This window comes from Protopterus annectens, chromosome 13.part0, assembly GCF_019279795.1.
Source record: "Protopterus annectens isolate FY-2018-M chromosome 13.part0, PAN1.0, whole genome shotgun sequence".
Lineage (NCBI taxonomy): Eukaryota > Metazoa > Chordata > Ceratodontiformes > Protopteridae > Protopterus > Protopterus annectens.
The window spans coordinates 790,143,376-790,160,700 of NC_056747.1; the positions used below are offsets into that span (position 1 = coordinate 790,143,376).

General features: G+C 46.3%; 1 protein-coding gene across 1 annotated transcript in view; it reads right to left on the reverse strand.

Moving 5' to 3' along the window:
* NCOR1 (nuclear receptor corepressor 1) overlaps positions 1–17,325 on the reverse strand; it is a 4,682,182-nt gene that overhangs the window by 949,717 nt on the left and 3,715,140 nt on the right. The gene's annotated exons all lie outside the window — the stretch shown is intronic.

Consider the following 17,325-nt stretch of genomic DNA (forward strand, 5'->3'; position numbering starts at 1 on the left):
ACTCTATATTTTATATCCATTTGTTGAATATAAAACATTTCTACTTAAGCACTGAGATTAGGCAGACACTTAGGAAACTACACAAAGATCAGTTAAGTGAATACTTACTTTTCAGACCTTCACAGACTGCAAACTACTTGAAGAGGGCATGCTGAGCGATTTCCAATTTTCTATGATAATACTTATGCTTTCGTTGACAAAGTGTCTCCTGTCAGTGTTGCTGGATCACCATAAAAGAAATGATCCTACAGCCTTCATTTCATAACCAGTAATGAAACGATGATCAAAGTGAATGCAGTATGATCAGTTACATGAAGCAAAATTATGAAATATCACTCCTCAGAGCAGACAGACCAGAGCAATTGTTTGAACCTAACAACTCTAGTTCATAAAGAGCAAGGGTTACTGTCGCTATCTAACTAAACAACTTTACATGTAATGCAATAAAGAACGGTCTTTACTGCAAGCCTATGAAGCAGTCACCTAAAAGAAGGAAACTGGCAAGGATTAAAGAAGAGAATAGACCAATAAAGGCTGAAATAAAAGACAGTCTGAAGAGACAAAAGTAAAATCACTTGTCTGGTTTGCAGCACAGAAATTTTAGGGCAACCCCGCCCTAAAACAAGCAGGAGACATTAAAAGACTGCAAGTAGACAGCATCTTAACAGAGCTAACCAATGGTTTGACAGCCATCCTGTAAATTTATAGGCAGCTACGTAACAGCAAGTCCTGTTTAGCAACTGTGAATGTTCAAAAATCCAATAAAGAACAGCAAGCATAATGTTAGAAGTTATGCAATGCAAACCTAACATCTAACCTGCAGAATCTCTCAAGAAGTAGACAGAGGGCATCCCCTCCTCCTCTACACTTCAAGAAAATCAAGGCTACATACACTGCAATAGTACTTGAAACAGGTTTGAATGGATGTCCCCAATGAGTCTGATAACTCCGTACCTTCACTGGTACCAGTGCCACTACAGAGAAAGCAAAGCTGTGTAAGAACTTAGTAGATGTCTTGTTGAACACTATTGCAGTTATCACCACTGACATCCAGCCAGGGTAGAAAAGCTTTACCTTCCCAGGATCGTATACCTAACGTGTGACCTAAACTTGAAAGCAAAGGGGTATCCAGGTGGGCAACATATGAGCATAATTCCTCAGACCATCTACATGCCAGCAGCCTGACGATTCAGGAGTAACAGATTAGTCAGCTAGGAGAGAGAACCCATGAAGTGGTAAGAAGGTCCCCTTTTGTTCTAAGATGGTCTACAGTATGGGGACAGAGAAAAGAGATACAGAGAGTGGCAGTGAGATTATAGAAAAGGAATGTATAGGGGAAGGAGGGTGGAAAGGAATACTGCAACAGTGATCATTCGGACATCTACTGTTATGGTAAGTTCTGGCACAACTGTACTATGTCCTGATTGAAATCATTGTTGCAGTATTTACAATGAACGGGAGATCCCCAGATCTGAAAGGGACACAAGGGTGGCTGGACATTGAGCTACAGAACTATCCAAGAGGCTAGAAAGGACTGTCCTCATGAAGGTAGCCCTAGATGCTGAGAAGGCATCGATCCCTGTAGTGTTACGTGAAGATGTGCACAAGGACCAGGTGGCAGCTTCCACCCCTTTGTAAACAGCCCCAGATAATGCTACTACCCTGACAGAATGAGTTAGAGGGCATGAGGTCAAGGACTTACATTGAACAGAAAAAGAAGTTATGTACTCACCATAACATTCCATCTGAGTAGTTGTACTTCATTTGTCTTTAACCTATGGGTTTCGGATCCACATCGGATCCATCATGGCTGCATTTTCCAGCTATGGATCCAAGCACCAGACTCCCCCCTTACCCATAATGTACACAGTCTCCCTTCAGATCAAGTTTGCTGCCTAAAAGTTATCATCTACCCGACCCAACATCAACTTATCATAACAAGGATCTCCATCAGACTCCCTGACCTGGACAGAGTCAAGGGCCAAACACTTTATACAAGGTCAAAAACACAGCCTGCATCCATGATAAGGTCAGTGGGAAGGAGGAGAGGAAGGCTGAAGACAAATGAAGTACAACTACTCAGATGGAACGTTATGGTGAGTACATAACATTTTTATCTGAAGTAGTTTACTTCATCTGATCTTCAACCTGTGGGACAGAGTCCCCAGTTACCATCAGCTCCTGGGTGACCCTTAACAAATGCAAAATAAATAAAATAAATTACGGAACACCACAGAACCAAAGGATGCTCTATTTCGAGACACAATATCCAACCTGTAATGAGAAATGAAAGTATGAGATAAGGACCAAGTAGCTGCAGAGCAGATATCATCCCGACACACCCTAGACCAGAAGGCAGCTGACGTAGACATAGATTGGGTGGAGTGTACCTTCACATGTCCTGGCAAGGACTTACCTTTCACCTCATAGGCTCGAGCAATGCACAAGGAAATCCATTGAGCAATTGTTACCTTGAAAACTGGCTTGCCTAAAAAGGGTTTAGCATAAGACATGAATAACTGATCAGATTTGCGGAAGGACTTTGTCGTATGCAAGTAAAATCTCAGTTGCCTATGAACATCAAGCAGATGCAACTTGTACTCCCCTTTGTTTCGGGAACTGGGGAAGAAAACTGGTAAATTTTCATTTGGTTAATATTGGCTTCCAAAGCCACCTTAGGAAGAAAGGATGGGTTAGTACACAACAACGCACTATCCTTGTGAAAGATCATGTAGGGCACCTTAATAGAAAGAGCCTGAAGCTCGACACACTTCTGACTGAGGTACTGGCCACCAAGAATGCAGTTTTCCATGTCAAAAACTGAAAATTAACTGATGCTGCCAGTTTGAAGGGTGCAGAAACCAATGCCTGTAACACTAAGGTAAGATCCCACGGAGGCATAGGGTCCTTAACCGGAGGTCTAAGTAGAAAGGTCCCTTTAAGGAATGTTTTACACAGTTTGGAAGAAGGCAGGAAAGACATTCATCCCCACATGAAAATTAGAGATAGCTGCTAGCTGCACCTTAACTGTGGAAGAACTAGCACCCTGATGGTAGATGCTGGCCAAAACTCTTAGACCTTTGAAAGAGGAGCCGTGAAAGGGTCCAAAGCTCAATGATTAGCCCATATAGAAAAATGTCTCCATTTATTACGATACACATTTCTGGTGGAGGATTTGTGAGCCGCCACCAAGATGGACTTTACAGGGGATGACAATCTGGGAGTCCTGAAAATCATGGGATGTGGAGCAGCCAAGCCATGAGCTTCAGACTATCCAGATCGGAGTGAGGGATCCCCGAGAGATGAGAAAGAAGATCCGGGACTAGATCCAATATCCATGGAGGAACAACTAGGTGAGGCCACAATGAGGGTAACCAAACCTGGCGAGGCCAGAATAGGGCTATGACGATAACAGAGCTCCCCAGCCTTCACGCTTTCTGAAGAAACTTGGACATAAGCGGGAGTGGGGGATATGCATAGAGGAGACCGGGAGGCCAAGCATGAACCAATGCGTCTCTGGAGGCTTCCCCCTCTGGGGGGTTCAGAGGAAAAAACCTACTGCATTTCAAGTTGGAAGAATATCGCAGCAAGGTTGACCCCACTTTCGAAATATCTGTTCCGCTACTGAAGGACACAGACACCAGTCGTAAGGCATCAGAATTGACCTACTGAGCCTGTCCGCTAGAATGTTGGACCACCCCGGAAGGTGTGTTGCTACTAAAAAGCGGCTGGTGGAGAACGCCCATTCCCACACTCTCATGGCTTCTCAACAGAGGGGATAAGATCTGGTTCCCCCTTGTTTGTTGATGTACCAGACTACTGACATGTCTGTCTGAATGGCAATCGTCCCTAGAGGAAAATGGGCATGAAGTGCCTGCAACTCCAAAAGAACCGCCCTCATCTCTAGAACATTGATATGCAACTCGGTCTCGGAGGGGGACCGCCTGCCTTGGAGCGTCCTTCTGAGCAGTGTCCCCCACCCCCAGCTGGGAGGTGTCCGTGGTCACCATGGTGTTGGGGAAAAACAGAGTGAAAGGAACATCATTTGAGGATATCCGGAGAGAGGAAAGTCCAACAGGGACCTCTGGACTGCAAGTGCCCACTGAAGAACTCTCATATGCAGGCGAGCCAATGGGAAAAAATTGATTGCGGCCGCCATGGAACCTAACACCCTGAGCACTGCTGCGGCTGTGGGGACTTGGGTGTAAAGAATTTATAAGACATGTGTTCTTAAACTGCATATCCTGTCCGTGGACGAGAAAAACTTTCATTTGAAGAGTGTTCAAATGTGCCCCAATAAAGACCAGAGTCTGAACAACCTCTAGAGAAGATTTGTTCAGGTTGATGGTAATCCTCAGATTGTTTGCTAACTGGATGAAGTAATCTCCGGCCTGACATAGTAGATGCTCTGAGGGGGCAATCGTCCAGGTACAGGAAGACCTGAATACCCTGGAGCATCAGGTGATCTGCTACAACCGCCATCACTTTTGTAAACACCCTGGGGGATGTGGTGAGAACAAAGGGGAGGGCTCTGAACTGGTAGTGATTGGCTCCCAGCCGGAAGTGAAGAAACCTCTGGGAGTGTCTGTCCATTTTGCTGTGGTAGTATGCATCCTGGAGATAGATTGAGCACATCCAGTTTGTGGCCTGCAGAAAAGGCAGGATTGACTGGAGCGTGATCATCTGGAATTTTGTCTTGGTTACCGACAGGGTCAATGTGGATAGATCCAAGATGGGTCTGAGGTCCCCCATTTTCTTTGGCACTAAAAAGAACCTGGAGTAAACACCGGATCTCGACTGGCTTGGGGGGGACCGGCTGGATGATTTGTTTGTTCAGCAGCTTTCCTATTTCTAGCACTGCCTCCTCCTGTTGCACAGGTGGAATGTCTGGGAGGAGTTTGTTCTGATGGGGATGTTCCTTGAATGGAATGAAATATCCTTTGGATATGATTTGCAACACCCAGCGATCTTTTGTAATGGACTCCCATGCCTTCGAGTGTAGCGACAGGCGACCCCAGACTGCCTCCAGAGATGAGCAGTTGGGCAACCCCCTCAGGGCTGCTGCCCGTGTCCCTCCGAAAAGGGTTCTCAGGACCTGAAATTCCTAGGACCTCCTCTGCCTCTCAGGCAACATCTGTTCTGATCCCCTCTGCCTCTGGGGGGTGGAGAATCCTGGACATCCCAGTAAAATGCCAGAGACTTCCAGAACCACATCATCTTCATTCCTCGCAGATTCCTGGAAAAGGATCCTTGAGGAGAGGAGAAGCAGATCCCGACAGCAGACAGTGTCTTCCCATCCTTCTAGCTCTGGACCAAAGTCTCTTTCACTGACTTCCCGAAGAGGGGAAAAATCATCATAAGGGGTGTTGGTGAAAGACACCTTGAAGGGCTCTGAAAACTGACACAACTGGAGCCAGGCATGACGCCTGACACCAACACCTGTCCTGTCCGCCCCCGCAACTCCCTCTATAGCATAAGAGAGCAGTCATATAGACGTGTTGGCAACCACTTTTAGAGTGGCCATTCGAGCAGAGAAGGTCTTCTTGTCCTCCACTGACATGGACACTGGGGTAGACTCCGTGATCTCCTTCACTAGGTCTCTCTGGAATCTAATGACATGTGCCATATAGGTCAGTGCCCTCACAGAGAAGGTCGCTGAAGCATACATTCGCGTCCCAAAATGGTCCATCTCTCTCTATTCTCGATCAGGGGAATGGACTGTGGAGCTCTCCTGAGCAAGCTTCTTCTTGGTGGCAGCTGACACCATAATCATATCTACTGGGGATCCCTTGTTTCAATGCGTCATGTCTGACGGGGGACTCAGCACTTTGTTGGGACGATTAGGGATGGGCTCTACGGTGTCCGGCTCCTTCCATGCCTTAGATCTTATAAAATCCACAAGTGGATCAGCAGGAGGGGACACCCAAGAGGTAGATGGGCCTGAGCCAAATGCCTCCAGGATCACGGACTCATCAGAGGAAGGTTTGGGGGCTGACCACCCCCCCCCCCCAGCGAAGCAGCTCCAGGATGTCTCCAAAAGAGACATCCTCGGGTGTGACCTTGGAGAACCTTCCCCTTCATCCAAATCCATGTCTTCTGTGAGGGACTCTGATGGAGAGTCCAAGTGCCTCCTATTACACTTAAGTTTGCAGGGTACGAGTCTCCTCGGGCTCGGGGGAGAACCTGGGGGAGCAAAGGCGAGGAGACCCAGGCCTAGTTGCTGCCTGATTTTCGGTAGCGAAGCCACCTCCGACAAGCGGTCGGGGGACCACTTGCGGGAATGATCCTCCTTGGCCTTGTCCCCTTCCCTGGACCTCTTAGCGGGAGTTTGAGTCCCAGAGGCTGGGGAAGAGGAAGTAGAAGCAGCAGACACTGCTATCCCTGCAGGGGTGTAAGGGACGGTAGTCCCTGAAGAGGGGAGTAATCACTTCAAAATCAGTTTGTCCCACCTGTTCTTAAGTGCTCTGGGGTTGAGATCAGCGCAAATAGGACAGGGGGACTTGAGGTGATCTGCAATAAGGCAAACCATGCACAGAGTGTGACCATCCACTGGGGACAGCTTATGGAGACACACTGTGCATTTTCTAAATCCTGCCTTAGGAGCTTCAGCCATACCCACACAGGTCCAAAAGGTGCACATTGATAGAAAAGGAGGAGAGGAGAGAAATTTTTTTTTTTTTTTGATATCCGACGTAGTCGCAAATGTGAAAAAGGATGTCAGAAAGAAAATAGACAGTCACAGAGAAAGAGCCCAGAGAAAAGTTCACTTATGTGACCCACTAACTGGAGCTCAGAAACCACACTTGCAACCTCTATAGCGACACAAGAGATCTGAAGGGAGACATGGGGTATTATGGGTAAAGGGGAGGAGTCTGGAGCTCAGATCCATAGCTGGAAAATGCAGCCGTGTCGGATCTGATGTGGATCCAAAACCCACAGGTTGAAGGATCAAATGAAGTAAACTACTACAGATCAAGAGGAGATGGCCTCAGAGATCATGATTGCTATTATTTGCTTAGACAACAGTTGACCCAATTTTGAGTAAAGGTCAAGATTTTTTAATGGATGTGTTTTTTTCCAAACAGAATCGTAACTGTCTGTAAACATGTAGACAGTGTTGCAATCTTCTTCCACTGTTCTGTGGGTTAAGAAAGAAAGTTGAGAGATTTACTGCCTGGTTAACTGATGGCTCATTTACTGCATTAGGCATGAGTGAAAGGTTAACTCAAAATCACTCAGTCCTTGTGAAAAATAAGAAAGGGTGGGATAGGCCATGAAAGCCTGAAGCTCTGAAACTCTCCCAGCTGATGTAAGAGCCAGAAGTAGAATAGTTTTCCAGGTGCAGAATTTGACATTTGCTGAGACTATTGGTTCAAAAGGAGGCTCATTAAGTTTTTCTAGCACAAAGTTGAGATCCCAAGCAGGGTTGATGGGCTTCCTTGGTGGTGTAAGCTGCAGAATCCCTTTAAGAAATAACATCACCTCAGGTCTGGACACAAGAGGATGACTGAGAGGTAGACACGCAGAGATGGCTGACTGGTGGACTTTGATGGAAGAGTAGGCCAGATCTGTAAGCATGAGCTCAAAGAAATATTTTAATATGGAAGGTAGCTCTAATTTGCTGGAGTCCTGTCCATTCCTGAGGCACTAAAAGGAAAATCTCTTCAGTGTGGCTATGTAGAATTTTCGAGTGGTGGTCTCCAGGTTTCCTGGAGAACCTTAATTATGCCCTCTGAAAAGTGGCGTCTGTAACAAATTAGAACCCTATCATCCACAATGCTAGATCCAGGGATGACAGGTGGAATGTCGTAGTGACCCTTCTGCCGTGTGACAAGATCTGCTTGCAGTTGCAATCTACAGCAGCTACCTCTGGTTAGGTGAAAAAGAAAACCAATCTTGTCTTTGCCAAAAGGGGATCACTAGCAAGAGTTTTGACTTTTCATTTTGGCCCTCTAGAAGAACCCTTGGGATGAGAGGTAGAGGAGGAAAGGAGTAGAGGCCTTTCTCTGTCCACTGAAAGCATCTGTCGTCCTGGTTGCGGAACAAGTGTGCCTGGTGCAAAAGAGGGGGGAGCTATTTGTTGGTCTCTGATACAAATAAGTCTATCTGAGTTGTTCCCAAACAGTGGAAGATGTCCAGGAAGACATGTCTGTTGAGGGTCCACTCACGAAGAACCTCCAAGGTCCTGCTTAATGAGTCTAACACATTGTCCTATGACAGAATGTATATGACAGATATATACATGTGCTTTTTCTAGGTGCAGTCTCCCAGGTGGTCTGTGCCAGTCTGCACAGCTGGTAAGACCTGGTTCCTCCCTGCTAGTTTACGTCCCACATAACTGTGGCAATGGTCTGTAAACACACTTAGAGAACCTGGCCTCCAGACATGGGAAAAACACTTGAAGAGCTTGGATGAGGGCCCTCATCTCCTTTATGATGAACTGCTCCTTTACTAGTTTTGGTTGCCACCTACCCTGAACCTGGTGTGTCCCTGTCCAGGTTCCCCATGTTTCATCTGATGCAGATGTGTGTGCATTTCTTGAACTGGAAATGCTGGGGTGAAGGGAAGCCCTGGGTTGATGACCACGTGGGCCCTCCACCAAAAGAACGCTTCCTGAGACAAGGTAATAGAGGAATTACTGTGTCTCTAGAGGATGAGTACTGGGACCAAACTGTTTTGAAGTACCACTGAATTCTCCTCATACGCAGTTTTGTTAGAGACAGTACTGGGACAGTTGTTGTCATGAATCCCAAGGCCCCTATCTATTTCTCTTGCTGTGTGCAATGGCTGAGGAAGATCAGGCTGAGAAAGTAATTTGCATGGTTCTGCACTTTTTCCTGAGGCAGGTAAGTCTGCAGTCTTATGGTGTCCAGTCTGCAGACCATGAAAACAAAGTTCTGGCTGCAGGGAGGTATTCTTTTAGTTGACAGTGAACCCTAGTTGTGGGAGGAGGTTGAAGGTTAGCTGGAGGTGTTGCAGGAATATCTGAGGAGTGGAGGTTTGGAATAACAAGTCATCTAAGTAAGGAAACTCTAGATTCCCTATGTTTGACAGAAAGCAATTACTGGTGCCAGACAATGCAAAAACTCTTGATGCTGTGGAAAGCCCAAAAGGCAAAGCAGCAAACTGAAAGTGAGATGACCCAGCACAAAAAACCTGGGGAATCTCCTGGAAGAGGTGTGAACTGGAATATGGAGGTAGGCATCTTGTAGACCTAGAATCACTAGAAAAGTCTGAGGCACAAAGAATGGATGCAGTGTGTGCAGGGAAAGCACATTTTGAAATGTATTTAGTAGAGAAAGATCTAGTATAGGTCTCCATTGTCGTCCTTTCCTTGGTGCTAGGAAAATTCTACAGCAAAAGCCCTTTCCCATAAATTTGTGATGTGCTGGTTCTATTGTACCTTGTGTCTGCAATTCCCATAGAATGGGTGGATTTGATTGGGGGGAGGTGGGTGGCATGCCATTTACAGGAGGGACTTCCATCCAAGTCATGGCATAGCCCTTCTTGGGGCCTTCCTGTGTTTCTGACTGGGACTATGATCCTCTTCTAACAAAAGAGGTGGGTTTTGTGGAGTAATTCCGCTGGTTCTCAGGTACACAGGTTAACAGAAGCTGACTGCAATCGCTCATGGTTTTTCCTGTTCTTAGGGGGTGCTGAAAAGATTGGCTGCCCGAGGTCCACATAGATTTTTTTTTTCTGAAGGGGAATCTATAATTTTAGCTTTCAAATCTTCAGGTATGGGTTGACTGTGCAATCATGAATACCAGCGAAAGATGGAACCAGTGATAGCTTCTCTACATGAGACCTCTACAACATCATAACTACATTTAATGCTATGCCTGGATACTCGTTTAGTCCAATTAAATAAAAGCACAATGTCATCTGTTGTTTAGAATCAGTCCCTTGTCAATTCACCAGTACCTCATTTGGGTTTGGTAATTTACAGCCTTGAATGCCATAGCAGAGAAGTAACAAACCTTTTTACCCCACCTAACCACAGCCCTATTAACCACAGCCCTATTAACCTTGTCTGAAGTGAGTGCTTTTGTATTAGGGAGGAACTTAGAAGGTTTATCAGAAGAGAGAGAGAGAGACAGAGAGAATGAGAGAAAGAACTTAAGATCATCAGGGACTTTCTAAAATTTCTCTGATCTCTTGGGGACAGGAGCCTGCAAATCATGAGCAGCAAAGGTGGTGTGAAATGCATCCAAAAACGCCTCAAGAATACAGGAAACTGGGAGGGGTCAGGAGTAATCATTTCCAACAGGCTAATCTTTTCTGAACCTCTGTAATCTGCCCAGACTTGCACTCAAAATGTTTCACGGTGTTTAATACGGTTTCTCCAAAATAAGCTTCTTCCACAGGAGAGTCATAAGAAGAAAGGAAATCATCACCTGAAGAGACTTGCACAGGGGAGTGGATCTCAGATGAACAGGCCACGGAATGTCCTTCAAAAGGAGATGAATCCACAGCAAGTTTTTAAGAGGAAGAGGAGGGGGATGTTGGGAAGAGAAGGATGGTGGCTTCATGGACATTAATGGCCTTGTACATGCCTTGAGAAAAGTCTATCCATTCCTTCTACCTAGAAGGAGGAGGGGAGAAGTTAATTTTTTTGGCATTTCTTCTTTACCAAGATATCTCTCCTGAACCAAGCATGGTGGTTTAGATCCCAGACGTACCTCAATAAGTTTACCTGAGATATTCTCTCCAACTAGTGTCGGAGAAATGCGTTCTGGATCTTCCGAGGTATTGATACATGGTTCAGCTTTATCTGTGAGTTCCTCAGTTGTAAGAGCCTCCTATGCCATACAAGCCTCCTACGGTGTCTCGGTAGAGGGCATCTGAAATGGAGATGGACGTACCACAGGTTCTGAAACCTTAGTGGGTATGTCAGAGTCAGAAAGAATCAATGGTGTTTCCAGCCTAGTTCTTTTATTCTTAAGTGGTAACGTTATATCTGGAGAAGTAGAATCTGCCATCCTGGTGTAGGCCAAGCATTTAAGATGTTGGGTCTGTGTTACTGATTAAGGACAAATGGGATTAAATCATCTTTGCTATGAATGACTGGCAAACAGAACATGCCTTGTAGCAGTGTTCCACTCCAAAGCAGAAAAGACATGGGAATACAAGTCTTTGTATAGAATTTGCCTACCACACTCGCACTTAGCCCTCCTAGTTGACATCTAACACAGTAAGCAAAGACACTTTAGAAAAGCAAAGGAAGGTTCCCCAACAGGAGAGCTGTCTGTTTACTCAAAGCAACAGTAACGACAGAGTGAAAATCAGTCCAACAGACATGCAACCTGCGTTTGGGCAGGCGGCAAGATAGTCTGAGGAATTACATTTGTACATCTGCATATATTTCCTTAAACTTTGTGCTGAGATAACATGTTATCCTGGGAAGGTAAAGCTTTGGTACCTCAGCCTGGCATCAACCTGACAACTCATTCATAATCAAGACTGTAAGTGATTTCAGTCAGGTCATTAATATCCCACTACCACATACCCATAATCTTTATACCACAAAATCAAATGCCCAACATATGGAAAGATGCTCCATAAAATCTCTACACCCAAAAAAAACACAACTAAACCAACCTACTCATTTCTAGCCCATATCTATCCTTCCAATTCTCAAATAATTTACAACCAACTCTCACAATAAACTGATGTAAACTGCTTTGTTTGAAAAACAAGGATTTTCATCAGGCTACAGTACAATGACATCACCTTGAACACTAAGAAGCAAAATTCTACACAAGGATCAAGAAAAAGAAGTTATGTCTTACAATAATGTTCCATCTGTACTGTTGATCCTCGTTCAGTCATTACGTGTGGGTAGTTGGTTCCGACCTCGGAACCGATCCGGCCATCTTCCAAGCTTGTGCCAGCTACAAACTCTCAAGCTAAACTCTTACCCAGAATTTCCCTCTCCCTGTTACCTCAGATTGAGTTTGCAAGTCAAAAGAAGGTAGAGGCCACCTCTGGTCAAATGACCTAACAGAACCGGATGGTGAGATCCGCTAAAAGCCCCAGGAGGGGGAAGGAAGGAGGGTTGTAATGACTGAACGAGGAGACCATATTTGATTTTTCATAGCGATAGTGTAATTGAGAACTAATCATTCCTTTCTGCCAAAAGTGATCTCTGAAGATGGAACGTTATGGTAAGACATAACTTCTTTATCTGATATTGTTAATCCTCGTTCATTCCTTACGTGTGGGACAGAGTCCCCAGCTACCTTTATTTCTGGAAGGCTCTCATGGAAGGACATTCCTGAGCACCATAGAACTAAAAGATGCTCTTCCCCTGGAGGCCAAATCCAACTTATAATGACTGATGAAGGTATGAGGACTAGCCCAAATTGCAGCTGCACAAATGTCATGTAAAGAGGCTCTGGCATGGAAGGCAGCAGAAGTTGCCACCGACCTTGTAGAATGAGCCTTTATGGTAGTAGTTAATGGGATATTACGTTTTCTATAAATTAAGGTTACGCAGTCTTTTAACCATTTAGCCAATGTGACCTTAGCAACAGCACATCCTAATCTAGGTCCAGAATAGGCCAAAAATACCTGGTCTGATTTATGAGAAGCTTTAATCCTGTTCAAGTAGAAGCGAATTTGCCTGTGAATATCTAGGGTATGTAGTCAATACTCTCCTCTGTTTGAATGATTGGGGAAAAAAACTGGCAATTCAACGGTTTGATTAATGGACACTTCAGAGATCACTTTTGGCAGAAAGGAATGATTAGTTCTCAATTACACTATCGCTATGAAAAATCAAATATGGTCTCTTGATGCATAAGGCTTGAAGTTCAGAGATACGTCTGGCAGAAGTAATGGCGACCAAAAACAAGGTTTTCCGTGACAAATATTTAAGGTCGCAAGAAGAAGCTGGTTCGAAAGGTGGCATTGTCAAGACTTGTTGGACTAATGACAGGTCTCATGGTTGAGTAGGTTCTCTAAAAGGGGGTTTTAGATGATTCATGCCTTTTATGAAAGTCTTGCATAATTTGTGTGACATAACAGAAGAGGCTTGGACACCATCATGAAAATTAGATATTGCGGCCAAATGACCTTTAATGGTAGAGGCAGACAGACCAGATTGAAAAGGTACACAGATATTCCAGTACTAACGACACTGGTGCTGAAAAAGGATCTACCTGTTTTTCTTTCAGCCAAATAGTAAATCTTTTCCACTTGCTGAGATATGTAATTCTGGTGGAAGTCTTATGAGATGCAATAAGAATGTCACATACTGGTAAAGAAAGATCATTCTGCCTGGCAATCAAAGGGATTGGAGAAGCCAAGCTGTGAGCTACAGGCTGTTCAAACTGGGGTGAATCAGAGTCTGCAGATGGGAGATCAACCCCGGGGTTGGATGGAGAATCCACGGTTGATCTAGCAGGTGAGGCCAAAGGAAGGGGAACCACATCTGACAAGGCCAATATGGTGCTATGAGGATTACTTTGCTCTTCAACCAGCGGGCTTTCTTCAGAAACTGGGGAATGAGGGGGAGAGGTGGAAATGCATAAAGTAGACCTAGGGCCAATCGTGGACTAGAGCGTCCTTGGGAGACTGTCCCCTGGGAGGGGGGGATCAGGGTGAAATAGCTGCTGCATTTGTAGTTGGTCGGGACACAAAAAGGTCGCAGCAAGGAAGACCCCAGTGGTTGAAAATCTCCGCCGCTAACAAAGGATTCAGGGACCACTCGTGAGGATGTAGAAAACACCTGCAGAGTCTTGTCTGCTATCACGTTGAAACTCCCGGGAATGTGCATTGCTAGAAGAAAGCAGTTGGTAGCCATCACCCATTGCCATATCCTCATGGCCTCTCGACAGAGTGGGTAAGATTTGGTTCCACCTTGTTTGCTGATGTACCAGACCACCGCCATGTTGTCGGACTGTATCGCAATAGTCACAGACGGCAGCAGGGGATGGAATGCTTACAACGCCAGAAGCACCGCCCTCAGCTCTAGAACATTTATATGCAGATGGGCCTCCATTTCAGACCAAGTACCTTGAACTGTCTGTCCCTGGAATAGCCCCCCCACCCCCACCCCATCAGGGCGGCGTCCGTGGTCACTGTAGCCCTGTGCTGTTGGGGGGGGGGGAAGAGAAGGGACGAGACCATTGTGACGGATTGTGCGCCATCCACAAATTTCAATCTTGCTTGCACCTGTGAATTACCCGAATCTTGGCTGAAAGAGGGTACTGAAAGGGATACCACTGGGTGAAGAGTAGAAGAGAGTATGCCAGGGCTTCTTCCAATAGATGTCTGGTGGGGGCAGAGATGAGCCAGTCTAAATATGGAAATACCTGGAATCCTTGTAGTCGCAAGTGAGCTATGACGACTGCCATGCATTTTGTGAACACTCTGGGGGCTGTAGAGAGTCCGAAGGGCAGTACTCTGAACTGGTAACGACTGGCTCCCACACAGAAGTGAAGGAATTTTCTTGATGGTCTGTCCACTTTTATGTGGTAGTACGCATCTTGAAGATCTATTGAGTACATCCAATTATCTTTTTCCAGAAGCGGAAGGATAGACTGTATTGTGACCATCCGAAATTTATGTACCTTTACAAACTTGTTTAATACACTGAGATCCAAAATTGGTCTCCAGTCCCAGTGTTTTTTTTTTTTCACCAAAAATCGTATTGAGTAGAATCCGGATCCTATCTGGTCTGGAGGGACTATTGGTGACTCTTTCTTAGCAGCTTTGAAATCTCTAATGCTGCTTCTTCCCTTTGACTGTGTGGAACGTCAGGTAAGCTTGTTAGAGGAGTGGGACAAAGGCTGAAGGGGATAGGATAACCTCTGGTTATTATCCTTTGTACCCAAGAATCGGTGGTAATTGTTAGCCAGGCAGAAGGGTATAAGGAGAAACGACCCCCAATCACTTCCAGAGGAAAGCAGTTGGGCCGCTCTTCAGGAGCGCTGGTAGGATTGGCCAGGGAAAGAATCCCTGGAACCCTGGTTATGCCGACCCCCTTTGCCCCGAAAGGGGCATCTTCCCGGTGAGTTTCCCCCTCTGCCTCTAGGGGAGAACTCGGCCTTTGTGCCACGGAAAGAACCTTGAGACTTTTTGTACCATATCGTCCCACTCTTCTGGTTTCTGGAGAAAGCCCGTTGAGGGGAAGAATAATGGACACCCACAGCAGAAAGGGTCTTATCATTCTGTTTACATCTGGCCAGTGTGCTTTTAACCTTGGGTCCGAACAACAAAGAGGCTTCGATGGGAGCATTGAGAAAGGGAGCCTTTAAGGGTTCCGCGAAATTACACAAGCACATCCAGGCATGGCGTCTCAGAACAATGCTTGAACTCGCCACTCTAGCTACTCCTTCTGATGCATGAGATATCAGGTGCATGGTGGAGTTAGATATCGATTCGATGGTGGCTAGCTGAGAGGCCACATCGTCACGGACCTCATCAGACACTGCTCCAGCCAAAGTTTCAGAGAGCTAAGAAATTAGGTCTCTTTGAAGCCTAATAAAATGTGCCATATAGTTCAGGGACCTGACTGCAAAGGTCGCTGATGCAAAGGTACGCTTCTCTATTCTGTCCAGTGCCCGGGACTCTGTTGGGCGGATGGACAGTCTGGCTTGCTTCTTCCGCAACATCCTTTTTAGTTGCAGCTGCCACCACCAAGGCATCTATAGGAAGACCTTTGGACCAATGAGGATCACTAGCAGGAGGGGACAAAATTTTATCTGGCCTCTGGGGAATGGCCTCAACGGTGTCAGGAGTCTTCCACGCATACTGCACGATGAGCCGGACAAGTTCGTCGGCAGGTGGAGTAACCCAGGAGGTAGGGGGCTGGGCACGAAAGGCCTGCAGGAACACAGACTCTTCAGAGGTTGGGTTAGAGGGCTGTCTATCATCTCTCTGGTTAAGGATTTCAAGGATATCACCAAAGGATACCTCAGAGGGTGATCGAGGGGACTCCCTCATCATCAAAGTCTGTGTCTTCAGTAATGGACTCCTCTGTGGAGTTCATGTGCTTCCTCTTGCACAAGCTCTTTTGATGATCTTTCTCAGAGGGAGAAGCTGGGGAAGACGGCGCAAAGGGGTCTCCTATGGGAGTATGTCCTGAGGCCCTTGTACCCGGAGTCCGCTAGAAGCGGCTTGTGTACATTACGGTCCAGAGGAGGGTGGGGAGAGTGATAGCACAGGATCGCTAAGCGACGCAAGAGCCTTCTCCATTATCTGGAAGGCCGGTCCACCTGAAGAGGGATGGTGGCCCACGTCAGGGGTCACCCCTCGCCCAAGTGGCTCAGCCAGCTGACCCAGAGTCCCTGGATGGCTGTGAAATGCCAAAGTACATATGCCACAGCTGACATCCTGGGCTGTGGAAAGACTCTCCTGCCACAAAGGCAACTGCGGCTCTTTAGTGAGGTCCATAAAGGGAACTGTAGTGGGGGAAGACTTTGTTATATCAAGGGGCTTCAAAGGCAATAAAGGAGGAAAATAAGTAGGGGTCTTTGGTAAAGGGTGATTACCTCCCGAGGAAAGATAGGTCCTGGGGGGCGGGACACCTCTGGCCAAAAGCAATTGATCGACAAGATGCAACACATCGTGTTCAGAGAGGCTTCTAGTGGATTTCACGGACATGGCTGAGGGAGAGTCAGGTCTATCAAAGGATGGAGCAAGCTCTGTGTCCACCACGGGGGAGGTCTGTACTGAAAACAACAGAGCTGTAATGGTCTGAACTACTGGTGGCACAGAGGAAATCATCGGTGCCAAAGGCATGGTCTGCACGGATGATGAGGTCGGTATCGAAGTGGTTGTCGGTGCTAAGGCCCGAGCCGAAAACATCTGTGACGAAAACTGAATGGTCGGTACCAAGAGGGTAGTCGGTGCTGGCTAAGCTGTCAGAGCAGAAAAAGGAATGGGCGTCGAAACATCCATCGACGTCGTAACAGTCTGCATCGACTGAACAGACGGTGCCGGTAAGGGAGTCTGAACCAAGGAGCTCCTCAGTACCGATGCAGTATGGGGCACACCAGTCTGTGCCGAAGTCGCAGATGACACCCCGATGGCCTTGGTGTCGATGGTCTAGGCACCAAAAGCATTGCACCAAAAGCATTGGAGCCGAAGAAGTCAAATCCAAACTAGAAAGCTTAGCTTTCTTAGGTTTCAGTTCCTGAGAGTCCCCAGCTGGGGACGAAGGAAGAGACTTGGCCTTTTTTTGTGCATCACTCTTTTTCTTATGGGATTTTGGAGGGGTTGAAGCCTCCAACCCAGAAATAGCCTCTGAAAAGGGAGATTTAAGTAGCCCCTTCAATATTGATTTATTTTTCCATTCAATTAACGTCCTGTTAGAGA